The sequence below is a fragment of the Lepidochelys olivacea genome, assembly GCF_965140295.1.
Source record: "Lepidochelys olivacea isolate rLepOli2 genome assembly, chromosome: 14".
NCBI classification, from domain to species: Eukaryota; Metazoa; Chordata; order Testudines; family Cheloniidae; genus Lepidochelys; species Lepidochelys olivacea.
The window spans coordinates 33,295,285-33,313,428 of record NC_140424.1 but is presented as its reverse complement, the minus strand read 5'-3'; the positions used below and the strand labels follow the sequence as shown (position 1 = coordinate 33,313,428).

The following is an 18,144-nucleotide window of genomic DNA, read 5'->3' as shown; positions in this document are numbered from 1 at the left end:
TGGCTCTTTCGGGAAGGCAATTTATGGTAGGGGCCAGGATGGGCTGGAAATGGATCTCTAATGTGTGTGAGCAGGCCCACTCTGCTGTGCAGGGCACAGAGACGACAGGGGACTCTGTCTTGCTTCCAGCAGAGAGATCTCCTGCACCTCAGCGGCTAGAGGAGTGTGCGTGTGTTGTTGAGGGGAGGAGGGGGTTGGAGCTGACAGACCAAAGGTCTCTTCCCTGCAGCTTAGTGATTTCTCTCCTCGCTGGGTATGGCCTCTGCAGCTCCTTGGTTTCTTCAAGGGGAATCCAACCTGCAGCCTGACAAGAACAAGGAGACTCCTGGCCCAGTCCCAGTGTGGGACCTTTCGCACCAGCGTGTCCCACTGGTTGCTGGATGAGGAACTCTGAGCTGGAAATAAGGAGCGGGCTCTTTTCCTGTCTTCAGGAGGCCTCCACTGCAGGGAACCCAGCCAGCTACACTCCCTGAGCTGTGTCATGCCCTGGCACAGTGCCCTTACCTCCTCCACTCTGGCTGTATTCTTGTAGCCTAAGAGCCTTCTGTCCTGGTGCCAGTCATAGCACCAGAGATCTTCCGCGTCATGTATGGTCAGACCTGGAAGAGAGAGAGAGAGAGAGCGACTTTTCTCCTCATTCTGGTTGCAGTTTCTGTGTCCTTCCAATCCCATTGGTGGCTGCACAGTGGAATGGAGAAGAACAGAGGCAGAGAGAGACTTGTCCTCCGGCTGGGGTCAGTCTGAGAGAAATGGTCTAGGGTCCCATTATCAACATATGGTCACTCTCAGTCCCCTATTTGGTTCCGTGTCCCAGCTGGGTTCCTTACCCCTCTGTTGGAGCAGCAGTTGGTAGAGCTGGTAAGTCCCCTCCCTGGCCTGCCGGCTGATGTCCTTGTCTGGATCGCTGACAAATAGAGCCAGCTGGGCCACATGGTGACCCATCCGAGGGAACTCGGCTGAGATCTAATGGAAGGGAGAGCAGAGGGGACTCCATCAGCATTTTCCTCTCAGCTCCCTGTCCGCCCTGGGCCAGAGGGCTCCTTCCCCTTAGCCCTTCTGCAGGAGAGGCTGGGGGAGAGGAGCTTGAGATCGACCCTTCATTTGCTCTGCTGCCAAGGGAGCCTGCAGCTGCTTTGGGATGCCAAGCAGGGGCTGGAGCATGGTCCCCTTAAAGGCCCAGGGACAACACTGAACCAGGACAAGAAGAACTTGACTCAAGCCGAGCTCAGTTCTGCTCTGACTCTGCCTCCCCATGAAGAACCCTCCTAACCCACAGCCCCGGCAGCAGCAGCAGATCCTGCAGCCCGCTGGAGCCAGCCCGCCTCCCCCTGGAGCCAGCAAGCTGGGCTCAGAGCTCACTTACATCAAACTCAGGGAGGGTGACTGTGTATCTCAGCAGGGCTGTGCTGCTCCTGATAGCCTTGGCTCGCTCCTGCGACACCCGGGACACGACCCAGAGGTTGACATGCTGTGGGGAAAGGAGGCAGGTCAGACTCAGTGGCCAGCTGCTCCTGCTTTGCAAATGAGCCCCCCACACACCCAGCCCCAGGGGCCTGAGACATTCTGCGCAGGGGGAAATAGCTGAGTCATTGATGGCAGAGCTTTAGAAGGGGATTCTTTCCCCCAGGATGCAGCTTGTACCCTTCAAGTCACAACTTGTCAGCGTCTCTTTAGATTGGGACAATGTTCGGGGTCGGGGCTGGTCCCATCCTCCCAAAACTCCTGATTCCTGAACAGTTCACCAGAAAGACGACTGAACCCTCAGCCCTTCCCTGCTACGCAACTCCTTGCGGGGATGTAGGGAGTGACTGAGAGCACAATCCCCCCAGGAATTTCAGAGTAGATCAGAGGGAAGGGCTGATTCCCTGGGCTCCTCCTCTTTCTCTAGGAAGGAGCATGTGCCTCTTCTCTGAGAACCATCTCCCTAATCTCATGGGCTCTGTGTGTTGGAGGGGTGCGGGAAGGGTGGATTTTCAGACTCTCACTCCCCAAGACAGCCAGGAGCCCTGTGCTTAGTGCTCAGCAGAACCAGGCAGAGCTCTGGCTTGGAGTCCCAGCTCCTTCCTCTGTCCCTCAAGAAGGAAGTACCTGACATTACATTGCACTGACCCACCAACCAAGGACGGCCCACTGGGGACCCAGCTAGGAGGACAGAGTAGAAAATGCATCTTCCAGTCTCTCCTTACCAGTCCCCCAAAGAGTTACGGTCAAATGGGGCTCACCTCCAAGATTAAGTGGAGCCTGTCTGTGTCTGGGGACTCTGCCAGCAGATTCCCCAGCATGGCATCCAGGACCTCTGGGATGACTTTGTGCAGAGTCTGCAAAGCATGGGTCAGAGTTAGGGAACCTGGGCCTACACCTGCCACAGGATGGGAAGAGGGGTCTCTGGGAAGCACTGAGGAGACTCCCAAACACATCTCCTGGCCTCTCTCCTTCACATCCCACTGCAGGCAATTTGCAAGAATTGATGACCCCTGGACCTTTAATCCATGAGCTTAGCAGGTCTCTGCAGAGGGCCTTGTAGGCAGAAGAGTAGGAAACAGCCAAGTTGCTATGGATGGAACCTGGGCTTCTGGGCCAAACACGGCTTAGGAAAGAAAGAAAGAAAGAAAGAAAGAAAGAAAGAAAGAAAGAAAGAAAGAAAGAAAGAAAGAAAGAAAGAAAGAAAGAAAGAAAGAAAGAAATCCCCCAGGGAGGGGTAATCTCTTCCCTGCTGGAGGGAAGGATCCAACCCTGCAGCTTGTTCCATCTCCGCTACCCCACCCCTAAATCTGGAGCTCCAGCGAATCAAGGGAGTAGGGACCAAGGACTACTCTGGAAGAGGAGGAGGATGGAGGAGGAGGAGGTACCTGGATGCCAGTGGTGTCCTTCTCCGTGCCCAGGGTGAAGACGGAGTGAAGGGCAGCTCGCAAGAGGTGGGTCTCTAGGGCTGGCTCCAGGGCAGGTTTCATGGTGCTGGCAAGATAGAGGAGCTGCTATTAGACTGTGCAGTACTGGGTGGGACTGTCGCCAACACAGACACCAAGCCACAGGGATAGAGGCACAGGCTGGCGAGAATGGAAACTGAGGCACTTCGCTAGGGAATGACATGGCCAAGGTGTCCCAGACAGACAGTGGCAGGACAGGAATAGCTCCTGTTTCCTGGAGCCTGCTGCCCCTCCTGTATCGGAGCCTGGGAGTGAGCCCCTCCCCAAGGCCCCTGTCATGTTATGGGAGTGAAAAGAAGAGCCCTGCCAGGAGAGAGTGACCCTCCCCACCCCACCATCTCTGCCAGAGGCACCACTCTTGGGAGGTGACTTGGGAGGGACAGTGACAGTGACTCCCAGCCTTGGGCCTGAGCAGCACTGGGGTGAGGGGAGCCGGCAGGGGGGTGGGTGGGGCTGTCTCAGTACCAGAGGTAGCCCACTGCAGCCAGGGAGTGGGCGAGGACGGCGCTGGGTGACGAGTCATCGGGAAGCTCCTCGATGAGCTCCTGTGAGACGTGAAAGAGACAAAGGAGCGTGTGAGATTCACGCCCGACTGACGCCTCCCAGTGAGGAGATGACACAGCCAGTGCCCCACATGGCCAGCAGGATCCCCCACCACCTCCCACTCCCCCGATTCCTTCCTGCCCATCCGACTTGTTCCCCTTCTCAGATTCCTGCCCAGCTCACTCCCAATCCCCTTCTCTCCTCCTCCCTGTCAAAACTGCCCCATTCATCCCGACGACTGAGCTGGGACCATGAGATTCCTTGTCCCCCACTCTCAGCTGCCCCCCAGCCCCACAATTCTCCCCCTCCCTCCAGCTACCGTATGGCGTGTCTCACTCACCACGATCCTCTTCACCACAGCCGCCTTGCAGCAGCGCGGCTCCAGTGTGTCCTCCCCTCTCTCCCGTGCAGCCAGACATGCGGGGTAGATGGCCTGAAGGAACAGGAGCTGCTGCCCCTCATCCTATACCCACCGGGAGTGGGGTATAGCGAGAGAGAACCTGTTAATGAGGGACCTTCCTGCCCCACCCACACCAGCTCCAGGGCTCAGGCCTCAATGGGGGATTGTGGGGACCCGCCTATTGTCCAAATCCCCCACCACTCCTACACAAGCAGGATCAGGAACTGGGACAGTGCCTGTGGGGGGAGATGACTTTGGCTGTTGTGGGACACCCCCATCTTGGGGGTCCCACATCATGGATGTAAAAGGGTCCCATTGGGGGTGGTGGATCAGGAGGCACAAGATCCTCGGCAGGGGTGGGGATGCTGGGAAGGGACAGGGCAATCTTGGTTCCAGCCCAGGTGGGGAACATTTGTACCTTATCTCTGCACTTGAGCTGCTCTCGGATGACCTTGAGAGCAGCTTCATCTTTGGCCATGTCCACCCCTTCCTCCTGCTGTGAATCCCGGGGGGTCCCTGCACCACGGAGGGAAGGAGAGGGGCGTGGTGGGCAGAGCAGGATTCAAGACCCCCCTTCCCACCTCAGGCACCCAGGGCAGATCGGGCCCCAAACCTCCCTCTCAGGGATGCCTTCAGGCCCCAACAGCTTCAGAAGCCCAGAGCAGAGCCCCCCTCCCCTGGCCAGGACTCCAGGGGAGGTGCCGATTCCCCCGGCCCTGGAGCAGCAAGGACCAAAGTGGCAGCAGCTCTTCATGCCCCCACCCCCAGGTCCCCGTGCGGAAGGGGCAGCTGTGTGACGGCTGCTGCTGTCCGTGGGGTTCGCGGGGCTCAGGCCAGACACCTGGGCTGGGGACCCCCCTCCATATCCCTGGGAGAGCATCTGGGCCAGGGTGTTCACATCCCGTCCTCAGCCCTCCCGGAGCCCAGCCCGGCTCCTCACCTGGAACAAAGCAGTGGCCTCCATCGGCCTGGCTGCTGCCAGAGGCCCAGGTGCTGCCGCTGTCCCAGGCTGAGCTGCCGGTGCTGGGACAGGGACCTTCCCCCTCCTGGCCGGCGGGGGCTGGAAGGTCCTCAGAGACCGGGCAGGGCGATGCCTCCTGATGGGAACGAGGTCTGGGCTCCTGGGGCCGCTGCTGCCCACACAACAAGCCCCAGAGCCACCCTGCCCGGGGCCCCTCCTGGGCTGGGTCCTGTCTGCCAAACCGCAGCCTGGGCCAGCTCCATTGGGGCCTGGTTGGGGCCTCTCCCAGCTCGGCGCCTGCGCCGGGAGCCGGGTTCCTTTTCCAGAAGGCCGGGCACTTCCGCCGTCTGGCCTGGACGGGAGCTGCTTCCCCGCCAGCAGGGATGCAGGGGTTGCTCTGCCCCTTAGGAAGACGGCAGCTGCTTCCGTCAGGCTCTGGGGCCACCTGCAGAGCCTTCCTCCGCAACATCCGCAGGAGCCTGGCCATCCTGGAACCGAGCGGGGAGCAGGGGTGAGACTGGGCTCAAGGCAGCCTTTCACTCCTGGGCCTTTTCCGTCCCTCCTCCTCCCTCCTCCAACCACAGCTGCCCCCTCTGCCCGCACAGGAGTGCAGGGAGTGCCATCTACACACACGGGCAGGAGTTCATTGCATGATCCGCTCCCAACGTTCCCCCTCGTAATCCCTGCTGCTGCAATAGCCAGGAAGTCTCATCCTTTTCCAGCAATGAGGTCAGTCCCAAAGACTATCGGTTACTCTGGAGAAGCAGTCCCCTCCTGTCGTCCCAGGCCACTCTCCCGCCCAGGCTAGAGAAGGAACAGAAGCCAGGAGTCCGGACTTCACCTGGGAAATCATTCCTCACATCAAAGTCACAAAGGCCCTCGGCACAGAGCCCTCCTCGTTCCCCATTGATTTCCAGGCTCAGCAGCTCACAGGGTCTGGCTCACCTCAGAGACTCTCAGCCTGGGGAAGGGTTGGGAGGGAAGGGCTGGGAGGGGAAGGGCTGGGAAGCCCCATTGCTGGAACCTTTCCAAACACACTGGAGACGGCTCTGGAGAAGCCCCTGCCTGGCCTAAGAATGAGGGGCTCTTGGGGGCTGTTTGCAAATGAAATCCCCCTTTGGAGATAGTCTCTCCCCCAAACAGAGAGGGGAAGACACCGAGGAACCCGAATGCCACTCACGTGCTCTCAGTGATGGTACAATGGATGGCGGATGTTCAGGATCAGCAGACGTCCCTCACCCTCCTCCTCACTCTCCAAGCCCAAGGCAGGCTGGAGAGGGTGGTGACCTCAGGAGTTACCCTGCCCAGCCAGCAGGCAGGGTGATGACACGAGGGCGATCGACTGGCTGTGAAAACAAGAGTCTGTCTGATTGCCAAGGGACGGAGAAACTCAGCCAGCAGCAGGGGGTGCAGAACACGGCCCTAGGGCGGAGGTGACAGCGCCTCCGGGATCCTGACATCCCAGCACTTTACTCACCTTCCTGGAGCCTCCCAAACCCACTGGGCTGTAGCCATGGGACCCCAACCCTACTGATGGCAAACGGGCCTCAGCTATGACCACAGGGTCACACCGAGTATCAGAGCCATGGATGGACCCCTTCACTGACCACTGCCGCACACTCCCTCCCACAGCTGGCAATTGCAACCAGGCCCTAATGTCTGGTCCCCCTGCCTTTGAGAGAGAGTGTCACTCCTGCTTCCATTGCTGCCTCTTGATCTGTGGGACTTTGGGCAAGTTGCTCCCCCTCTCTATGGCTCTCTGGGACTCACATTCCTGAATGGGCTTTATAAAAGACAATGGTTAAAGTTTGGCCCCAACTAGTTCTTGTTTCTCGAGACTATCCATTTTAGCAAAGTTTAGAGTTCTTGACATTCAACACCTGGAAACATCCCTTTCTCCTTCGCAGATGGCCTTAACATCCCTTATCTCACCCAGGCTTCCTGCTGCCTGGAGTTAGAGAATTGACCCTGTTCCCATTGGACCTACCCAAGGTGTCACACAGCGAAGTGGTGACGGAGACAGAAAGAGAAGACAACTGTCCTGATTCCTGTTCTAACTAACAGACAACAACCCCCCAGAGGCAGGGATAAGGCCCAGGAAATAAGGGGTGAACATTTTCATGGAAACCTTTTTCTGTCAGAAAATCCATTCAAATGAAACCACTTTGTTTCTTGAAATCATAACAATTAGGATGAAAATTCTTTGCAAAAATATCTGTTTGCAAAACAAGAGCATCTCCTGTCCATCACAGTGCATTCAACTGTCTCATCATACACAAAGGGGAGACACTATGCTCTAGAAAATTGGATGAGATGCTTCAGTCTGAGCTAAGTAGTTGCTGCTTTTCACAATTTCAAAACAATAAAATACAAATCAAATCGAATATTAGGTTATAATCTGATATGGCTCAGTGTGATAGGACACCCCCTAGTCTGCACTGCTCCGAGTGACACTGTTCAGTGGATCCCCAGCATCCACCCATGGCGAGGTAGGTGGGAGAGGATTGTTATTCCTTCTTGACAGAAGGAGAAACGAAGGCTGAGAAAGGAGCAGGGACTTGTCTTAGCTGATGCAGCCAGTCAGTAGCAGAATTGCTCTCAAATGAGCTACAGACCAACAATTGTTCATAGTAATTATTCAGCAATTATTTCAGAAGAACTGGAATGTTCGAGAGGATCATGAACTGCTCCGAGACAATGAATGGAGAGCAGCATCCACATTGGTCAAACGTATAACTGATTGCGACTTATTTGCTTGGTCATAAAAGAGAACAACAAAGACCAGAGTTTCCTCCCTGTCAATAGCCCCCTCCTCAGCCAATCAAGGTTGAGACTTTGAGGGGTGGGAGGCTAAGGGATCTCATCAAATAGCCCAAAGAATGGCCCCGGTCACCACCGAGGGGATCACTCTCGGAGCACTAGTCCAGTCTCACCTCTCTGTGAGGGCCTCCCACAACCCCCCCAGACTCCGCTCCACACACAGAGCTCCTGGTGGTGGGAGGAGAACAGAGGAAAAGGACAAAGGAAGCAAGAAGAGAAAGGTAGGAAAGGTAGGAAAAAGAAGAGGAAAACAAAAAGGAGAAACCCCAATGTCCCCAGTAATTCTAAGGGACAAAATCCTAGGTCGGAAATAAAATACTGCCCCCACAATCTAATGTTTTCCTTTCCTAAAAATCAGCCAGCACCTGATGGATCAGACTGAACAGGTTCCAAACCTCTCCGAGGCTCTTACCTTCTATACAGGGACGTCTGTTTTCGAGCAAATCCACTAAAAGAAAAGGAGAAAACTCCAAAGGGGGTCCTCCTTGCGCTCACGTACGTGCAAGTGAATGCTCTCTCAGTCCTCCAGGAGAGACCTCGAGAAGGAGACGTGCTGAAGCAAAGCCACAGGGATCTCCGAGGTTGCCCCTGTCCTGCACCCCTGTCCTGCCTGGCTGATGTCAAGTTCTCTCTGTGAGGTCATCGCCTCCCCACCACCTTTGTCCAATAGGCTGAGGTCCTGCCAAAGGCCCTTGTGATGTCACTGCCACACCCACCACTCCCTTGTAGTGCTGATGTCCTGCCCCTGTCCAGCCACATTGGATGTTTCAGCTGCTTCCCCTGGATCACCCCACTCAATGAGCGTTCATTGTGGGCTCAAGCCGAACACAGTAAAACATCAGAGGCTTCTCCCCATGCTACGCTCATTTTTTCATAAATTAGCAGACTTTATGGACAGAAGAGACAATTAGAGCGTGTCATCTGACCCCCTGCATATCACATGCTTTCTGTAGAGCATAGAAGCTAATTTTTGACTACACACGTTCCAGAAAGGCATCTAGTCTTCATTAGAAGACATCAAGAGGTGGGGAATTCCCACCACTTCCCTTTCTAGTTTCTTCCTTTGGTGATTCGTCCTCACTGTTGAATATGTGTGCCCTCTTTCTAATACGAATTGGTCTCTTTTGAGTTTCCAGCCACTGGGTCTTGTTATGCTTTTCTCTGATAGATTAATGAGCCCTTTAATACCCAATATTTTCTCTCCATGAAGTCACTTCAACACTTCAATGATGTCACCACCCAATCTTTTTTATAATCTAAACAGGCTGAGCTCTTTCAATAGCTCACTAGCATCTGCCAGGAAGGGAGTCCCCACAGAGGGACACCATAATCTCCCAGGGAGGGAAAAGGCTCTCACTGCCATTTCTTAACCTCATGGGTTGTTCTCCTGCTCTGCCAATCCCACCCGTTTTTCAGTATCTCCAGGTGCCTGAGGGAGCAGGAACCAGAGGCCATCCTGCAGCTGGGACAGAGATGGAGGTTGATGACCTACCTGCCCGTGATGACCATGGTGCAGGACAGCCCTCAGGACATGCGAATGCAGCTCCAGATCTGGGAGCAGCTTCCCTTTGCTGGCACGAGACCTTGCAGGTTGCAGTGGGTGAGACAGGCACTAACTTTTGGAAACCCTCAGTGGGATCAGAGGGTAATGGTTTGTAGAAAGTGGTTTTGGAGAGCTTTACAAAAACTAGACAAGAACGGTGCATGTTCCACGGCAGCTCCAGCCCCGGTGCTGTCAGTGAGACGTGTCCTCCCAGCCCTGCCTGACGGGTCTTTCTGTTTCAGACCCTCCTTGGAACTGCAAGAAAAGTCCAACCTGTAGAGTTGTGGTTGCAGTGATAGTTGTATGGTCTGCGTTGATTGCTGCCATCATTGCTCTGGCAGGTGAGTTCCCAGCTTCCGCCCCGCTCCCTTCCCCTCCATCTACGATCTCTGCGCATCCCATTCCCCCGTGACCTACCACACTCACTCTCTCCTCCCGGCCTGTCCGGCTTCTGCCCCTGGGGCAGAGGATTCCTGGGGGATCTTCCTCCCAGACCCCTGCACCTGGGCACTCTCTGTGTCAGGACGATCTGACTGACATTAGCCCCCCCAGCCCATCTCTGAGCACTTTGGACCCAAGTCACCTTTGCCACGCGCCATGAAGCAGTCCCTGACCAGGGTGTCCAGTGGGACAGGGTGCAGTGCAACCCTGAGCCCTTTGCCTTCCCTGTGTTGCTCTGAGGTTACCAGCTTGGCCTTCCTGGATCTTCAGGTCACGCCTGTGGCCGGGCGGCAGGTGCTGCCGTGTTATTGAAATGAGCTGTAGAACTCAGTCTAGACCCCTCCACCAGCGCAGTGTGGAAACCCCCCAATCGCTGAGCTTGGCCATGAAGGGTCCCTTAGCACCATTCACTCCCCCGGGCTGCCCAGACAGTGTGTGCTCGTGCAGATGGCGTCTGTTTGCGGTGAACATGAACCCTGTTGTATCCCCCCGTTGTCTGGGGCAGGGCATGCTGGGGAATGTCGGGGGTGGGATTTCTCTATTGTCCTGGGATCTGATCACTGGGCCCCAGGAGGGTTTAGCAGCTGGCAGAGGGGATTGAATCCAGGTCCGTCTGCATTAGGAATCCTCTGTGCTGATGTCATGACATCCGTGCAGTTGAATTTGGGCAAACCGCTAAAGCAGACGCACTGCACTGGTGCACAAAGGAGCTTGCCTTGGTGCAGTTTGCTGCAGGAAGTTACCAGAGCGAGCCGCACTGCTCCAGCGCATCTCCAGGAGGTGTTTGCCCTGATGTCACTGCGTCACTGTGATTATACTGGTGCAGATTGCTCGGATACAGATGGGCCCTGAATCCAAGCTCCCTGCTGTAATGGCAGGCTGCTGCAACGGGCAGCATTGGCTCTCACTGTGTAAGGTGGGAATCTGTGAGCTTAGGGTTGGTTACACACCTGCAGGTGCAGGGAGCTCTGCAGAACATGTGGCATCTGAGCTGGAGATGGATGGTGGAGACAGCCTGTGCCATCAACTGTTCGTCACTGACTTCTCTGCTCAGTTCAGTAGGGCAGGGGTGTGGGCTACCGTGCACTGGACAGTTAAATCTACAGGGTCAGACATGCCTTGTGAGTGAGGTGAACACATGCTCGCTTTCTGATCACCGCTGCCACGTTTCCTAACTCTTCCCAACTTAGAGTGTCTGTTCCTCGCTGAGCGCCAGCCACATGGGAAGGCTTGAAAACCAGCTACCGAGTTACTGTGGTGCAAACAAAAGTGACGTGCTCGAAAACATCTGGAGGGGTTTGAGTCCAACTCCTCTCAACTAGACAGGCCTTTCAAATCCTCTTTGGTGTCACTTATGGGTGACCCCACTGCTGCTCTTTCATGGCTCTGAAAGGGTTACACTGCCATGAGGGCTTCCAGAAAGTGCCTTTCTTGCTGCTGTGTTTGGGGAGAGAAAAGTCTGCAGGTAGGAGGTGAATTAAGTTCCATCATTCCTGGCCCACAGTGCAACAGGTCACTTCCCATGGCTGTGGTTTCTGGCGCCCCCTTGTGGCTTTCATGTCCCTGAGTGAAAGTTCCCACGTTCTTCTCAGTAGTTCACCTGCTGTTTGTTGCTAGGTTGAACGTCCAGCTGTTGATCTTGTGCCTGGGGTGAAATGCTCTGAGCTGTGTCAGTCCCTCCCAGGCTGGGAGTGTCCCTGGAATCCTTCTTGCCAGGCAAATTTACTGTGACAAACGTCTCCGTCCCCCTGCATCTGATTGCAGTGGACCAGCCCCAGCTGGGGGTCCCAATGGGCTTGGCAAGCCGGTCAATTGACTGCCTGTTTGGCCGCAGTCAAATGCTCCAGCGAGAGCCCTGGGGATAGGAGGTAGCCTGCCTTTCGGATTGCGTCTTGGAGCCTCACTGGTGTTTTCAAGAACTTGGTTTCATTGTTTTGCCTTTTTTTTCTGAGCTAAAATAACTCAGTGAAGTACATTTTTTAAAAAATTAGGTAGATCCGTATCTATCGAAAGCTAAACCTACTGGAGACAATGACGTCTTGCTCTTTTTTGTTCCTGGCGGGAGGTAACCAATTCTGATAAATTGGTATTTTAAAATATCTGACCACTGTTTGACAGATTTGACTGGTCAGTTGACCAATTTTTGTACCAGTCAAATGCCCAATTCTCGATGCAACTCTTACCCTCCATGTGACTGTCTCATTCTCAGCGCTGACCTCTCAGCTTTCATCAGCTGATCTGTGCCCCCCTGCTAGCCCCTCGTGCGCAGACGGCTGGATGGGATACCGAGGGAAATGCTACTATTTCTCAGAGAGGGAAGGGAGCTGGACCGAGAGCCGAAGCCGCTGCTCTGCCCCGGGTGCCTCCCTGGCTGGGATCGACAGTGAGCAGGAAACAGTGAGAGACTCTCGAGTTGCCAGACACTAATGTGGGCACAGGGGTGGCTGCTGCAGCAGGACTTGGGCTCTGCCCCGTGGGGTGAGGAGCAGCTGTGAGCCCTCCCGTGCTGGGAGGCCGGAGTGAATGAACTTCCAGCCGCTGAACGCCAGCCCTGGCTGGGCCCAGGGCCCTACTGTCTGTGTGTGATCACAGGGATTGCCCATTCTCCGCTACCCCCCTCCCCAAATAGGGAGACAGCTTCTGTCTAGGGCAGGGCTGGCTCAAGCATCTCCTGGCCTGCTGGCTGCTGGAGTGGGACTGAGAACCCAGCCAGTGCACCTGTTGTGGGGATGGGAAAGGAGCAGCCAGCTGAGGAGGCGGGGGAGGAGGGGATCCTTTCACATTGACCCCTCCCACTTCAGCTTGCCTCCCTCCCTCCTCCTGCCTTGCTGGGGTGAGCGGTGGCTGCTCTGTGAGAAGAGCCGTCTCTGCAGAGAGCTCAGACCCAACAGCTGCCCCCAGCTCAGGGGGACTTGGGGTGTGGGTGACTGGGAGCACTGGGGTGGGGCTGCTGTGTGCAGTGGGAGGGTTAAGACTGCCCGGGGGATCTTGTGCTTTGCAAGAGGGAGGGGAAAATCCCCCCTGAAAATAAACTGAGCACCCTTCAATATGTGACTGGGATTCTCTGCAGCACAGAGCCCTGGAGGGGCGGTGGGGGGAGCACGGGAGCTGGGGCTGATACCTGCTGTCCCTCAGCTTTCTTTAAGGCATTCCTGCTGCGCCATAAGGGTGTCTATGACCATTGGATCGGCCTCTGGAGGGAGCAGGGTCAGCCCTGGAAATGGACCAACAGCACCAAATTCAACCACCTGTGAGTCTCTCTCGCCCCTCTGGACTAATTCCCTGGGCTTGGGGATTCTGGTGTCTGAGCGGTTTGATCTCAGGTAGATCCACCATTCAGTGCTAGTGAAACCACCAGACACGACCCTGGTCCGTTCGCGTCCTGCGTGTGTCAGAGACCGATGGGAGCCGGCGTGTCCCTGAACTCTTGGCTCCTCCCCGCAGCACGGTGCTGGGCCGGAGACAGAGCCCGCCATAGCCAGAGATGCCCTCGCAGCGCGCTGGGATTTCAGCTGGGACACTCGCTGTTCTCCCCCAGCCCTCTTCAGCAAGGTCCCTGGGGTGTCTGACCCCCCCTGGGGAAAGGAGGCAGCAGGGAGCTCAGGTTAACAGTGGCTGCTAGAGAGGGCAGCATGCCGAGCACTGCATGGCAGGTGCAGGTCCCGCTGGGGATTTCAGCCGGCAGGTTTGAGTGACTTGGCTGGTGAGGCCTCTGAATCCGCAACAAGGCACCGATGTTAAGGGAGCCTGCGGTTCACAGGTGCTGGACGCCTGGGGCTCCCACTGGAACGGGGTACAGTAGTGATGGCTGCCCAGCCACCACCCTGCGATGGGTTTCAGTGGGCTCCAAGTGTGATCACAAAACCAGCGCTGCTTGAGCCCGGAGCAGGGTTTGAACCCCGGAATTCAGCACTAGAAGCATGAGCCTCTGCCATAGGAGCGAAAGAATCCACTTCTTTAACTGAACCCCCCCCCCTCCGATTGATAAAGCTCTTATGGAGGCCAGCCATTAGAGGAGGATGGAGACCCCCCACTTCCCTGGTCTGGGTTACTTCAGTACTTTGAAAAGTCAGGCTCTTATGGCGCTGGGTCAGGGCTCCCCAATGGACAGTCCCCATTCTGCTGTATTGGACCCAACCTTTGGATCCCACCTGCTTCCAGCCTGACTGGGTCTGAATAGCCACCAGACACTGTCCCGAGTTTGGGCCACTGTGGCCCTCTCCTGGGGTACAGACTCCGTGTCCTGAGCTCTGCTCCTGAGGGGCTGGGAGAGTAGCTGCTCCGCACTCAGGCGTGCACTGTGGAGAACGGCTCCCCTGGCTGGGACTGATGAGAAATGCCTGGCCTCTGCCTGACTGCAGCTCCCTGGCTTCTGTGTTGCAGGTTTCAGATAAGAGGAGGAGGTGACTGCGCGTATCTGAACGACGAGAAAGGGGTCAGCAGCTCACGGTGCTACATGGGAAGACGGTGGATCTGTAGGAAACTTGAGGTGTATGTGATGGGAAAAGAGACTGCATTGGAAGGGGGCTTGAAATGGGACTCCTAGACGTGACACTGATCCAACTCACACCTACTTGAACGAGCCAAGTCCCCGTTCGTCAGCCTGGCCAGGATCTCAAAATCAGGCAGCGGGGCCCGCAAGCAATAAGTGTGTCTCATTTAAACTGTGGATTCTTCGTATGTGCCTTCTGCTTTTGAACCTTTAAACTCAGGGTCACATTAGGAGCCACAAGGACTCCAAGATCTCTTTCTGGAGTGGTAACAGCTAATTTAGATCCCATTGTTTTGAATATTTTTTGTATTTTTGTATTTTTTCCCCAAAACCACCTCTATTGACCCCTCAGTCTGGGACAGGTCCTCAGATTTGTCACATAAAAAGAATGGCTGATGTGTGGGAATCTCCCACACCTTTGCAGTGTTGACCTGAATTTTATGGGCTAATGTGTTTACCGCTCAGCACTGATCTGATCAGAAGATAATTTAGGTTCTTGTCCCAGTTCAGGCTATAGGGATAGAGAACACAGAGAGTTCAATATTGTGAGAGGACCCTCCGGGTGTGTGGCAAGGACACTTATACTGAGGACAAAACCAACTTGTTAAGATCTTTATTAAAATAAAAGAAAGAAGCATAAATGCTACAAAACACAGAGTCACAAAGAAGTAATACAATTCTATGACCCCTGGTGGTAACATTTCTATTCTAAAAGACTACTAAAGCTAGCATATTCACACCCATCCCTGAAGACCTGGTAGTAGGAGACAGAGGATCAGTCTTGTCTCTGGCATGTCTGAGGAACTAATGGTCCAGGCTTCCAAAATTGGTAGGGCTTAGGTTCAAGTGTTGAGTGGCTAGGATATATTGTGAAACTGAGGTGATAGCTTGATAGAAGATAGGAAAATGTGACCCCTTTGTATGGTTGTTTGCCATCTTATAGGGTCCCGGTACTGCCCGCTGTCAGAATCTAGGCCCAACCTACCATGCCCAAATCTTATTTCCTCAACCCCATAAATCTTCAGGTACGCTTACTCTATAGGTTAACATGTTATGCCATATACTCATATGTATTAGTATTGATGATCTCATTCTCGAAACCGTTATCCCTGACCTAACTCATGACTTCCATGTTCTGCAGTGTGCCTTGCAGTTACCGGTCTGCTCCAGACTTAAGGTTAGCAGATTCAAGTTTTTTGTTCAGTTCCCCAAAGCTAAGGGGGGCAACTGGTATGCCATTTATCTATGCCAAAGTTTACAAACACTTATACTAACTTACTCTAGCTAATCGTACAGGATACAGGCCTGAAGGTTATTTGCATTACAGCCAACTATTATGAATAACCATGAATAACCCTTATGAATAGCATAAACTGGAATTCCACATAAACAAAACCCCAGAAAATACTATGATTAATTAATAATAGGATATGATAACAAAATAATATGAATCAAACCAAAAGAAAACATATTACGCAATATGGCAAGCTAGCAAACTGACCTTATGGGCTACAGCAATGAAAACCCATGCAAAGAATATATTTTGCTTCTCTGCAATGGCCTTGTCTTCTGAAAGTGCTCCTTTGGCACCTCGGTTACCTTGGGGCCTCACTGATTGTTTGGAAGTCTTCCTACTTCTGATGTACTTAAAAAACATTCTGCCAGGGAGGAGTGGGGAGCCCAGTCTCTCAGTCCTTCTCCCCTCCCGCCCCCACCCCACTGCCTCTCTTAAGTTGATGGAAGCACTCCTGGTAAGGATGCGCATGACTGACAGAAGGAGAGTAGTGTGGATGTGAATAGTTTGACTTACGTTTGTAGTGCAGACATGCCCTCAGTCTCTGAGGACCTTGAACTGCTTTCACCAAATGCCCACGCATGCCACCACCCCACAAGACTGGTAATCATAGATGCTGCATTCAGAGCAATAATTTTTACTTCAGCAGGATTTTGTTGTTGTTGTTTGTTAGTTTGTTTGTTTTGCAGGGGGGTGCTTATTGGCCTACATTTAGAGAATTAATGATATGGATGGTGGGATGAATTGCACGCTCATGCAAGTTTGTGGATGACACTAAGATTGGGGGAGAGGTAGATATGCTGGAGAGTAGGGATAAGGTCCAGAATGACCTAGACAAATTGGAGGATTGGGCCAAAAGAAATCCGATGAGGTTCAACATGGACAAGTGCAGAGTCCTGCACTTAGGACAAAGAATCCCATGCACCGCTACAGACTGGGGACCGACTGGCTAAGCGGCAGTTCTGCAGAAAAGGACCTGGGAATTACAGTGAACGAGAAGCTGGATATGAGTCAACAGTGTGCCCTTGATATATAACGGTAGAAGGCTAACGGTATATTGGGCTGCATTTGTAGGAGCATTGCCAGCAGATCAAGGGAAGTGATTACTCCCCTCTATTTGGCATTAGTGAGGCCACTTCTGGAGTATTGCGTCCAGTTTTGGGCCCCCCCCCACTACAGAAAGGATGTGAAGAAATTGGAAGGCAACAAAAATGATTAGGGGGCTGGGGCCCATGACTTATGAGGAGAGGCTGGGGGACCTGGGGTTATTTAGTCTGCAGAAAAGAAGAGTGAGGAGGAGGATTTGATAGCAGCCTTCAACTACCTGAAGGGGGGTTCCAAAGAGGATGGAGCTAGGCTGTTCTGAGTGGTGGCAGATGACAGAACAAGGAGCAATGTCTCAAGTTGCAGTGGGGGAGGTCTAGGTTGGATATTATAAAAACTATTCACTAGGAGGGTGGTGAAGCACTGGAATGGGATACCTAGGGATGTGGTGGAATCTCCATCCTTAGAGGTTTTTAAGGCCTGGCTTGACAAAGCCTTGTCTGGGATGATTTAGTTGGGGTTGGTCCTGCTTTAAGCAGGGGATTGGATTAGATGACCTCCTGAGGTCTCTTCCAACCCTAATCTTCTACGATTCTATGAATGTTTGTTAGGTATATCTGGCTCTCGTTTTCCATCTCTAAACTCCCTCACAAAACTCCCTGATTTGCTAGCTCCTCTGGTACTTAGGAGCTGCCTTTTAAAATTTCTGAGTTAGTCCTGCCCCTTCATGAAGGCCTTCAAAAATCACAGCTGGGAAATTAAAGGGAAACAAGCCAACAGAACTTTTTGTAGGCTTCATTTACATTAAGTAAATGTCAGGCTTTAAAGCAGCTGAGAGGATCTTCAGTAACCAGAACATATGGGAAAATGTCCAAAAAAATGAAGCATAGTTCTTTTGAGGAACTAAAATGGCACAAATGTCCATGAATTAATGTATGAAATTAAAGAGTTACAGCTTCACTTTCAGTAACATTTTATAAGTCATCTCTCCCTCTCTCACACTCTCTCTTTCCTTCTCTCTTTCCTTTCATTCTATCCATTTTTGCTCATAATCTTTTTTAGCTTTTGTTACCCACACTGGTTTATTTCTGACTTCTCCATTCTCCTCTAGTCACTGTTAACTGATTATTTTTCTCTCATAGTCTCCATTCTGTCCCCCAATTTTACCCCTTCCCCATTTGCTCCCCCTGGGTGTTTCCCCTCTCAAGAATGTTTTCCTTTCACTCTATCCATTTCTGTTTTTCACCCTTTTTCTAGGACTCTCCCTTTATTCTTGCTTCCTCTGCTCCCTCTGGTTAAACCCACTCTGTCCCTGCTTCTTCCAGTGTTCATTCCCTCTGAAGCACCTGGCATTGGCCACTGCCGTAAGACAGGATACTGGGCTAGATGGACCTTTGGTCTGACCCAGTCTGGCCGTTCTTATGTTCTTAATTCTTAGAAAATCATGAGATTGACACACCGCTTGCCCCCCCCCCCCCCAAAAGAGATTTTTAAAGAAGATTCTATAATGGTTTCTGGTCTGTCTCTTGGTTTTTAATTTTCCCCTTCCTATCCCCTATGTCTGTGTGACAAATAGAGACATCCCATATCTACAGAGGAATGTGACTTTGGCCCCTGTTGCAGGAGCTGTCACTGGGGGGCCCCAATGAGATCTGATTAAAGAGTTTTGTACAAAATGC

At 53.3% G+C, this 18,144-nt stretch overlaps 1 pseudogene across 1 annotated transcript in view; it reads left to right on the top strand.

Annotated features, from left to right (window-relative positions):
* Nucleotides 1-17,531, top strand: part of LOC311530633 (C-type lectin domain family 2 member D-like) — an 839,985-nt pseudogene extending 822,454 nt beyond the window's left edge. The window contains exon 6 of the transcript in view: nucleotides 14,115-17,531. The product of the transcript in view is annotated as a C-type lectin domain family 2 member D-like (transcript). The remainder of the gene's footprint in view (nucleotides 1-14,114) is intronic.
* Nucleotides 17,532-18,144: the final 613 nt, after the last annotated feature.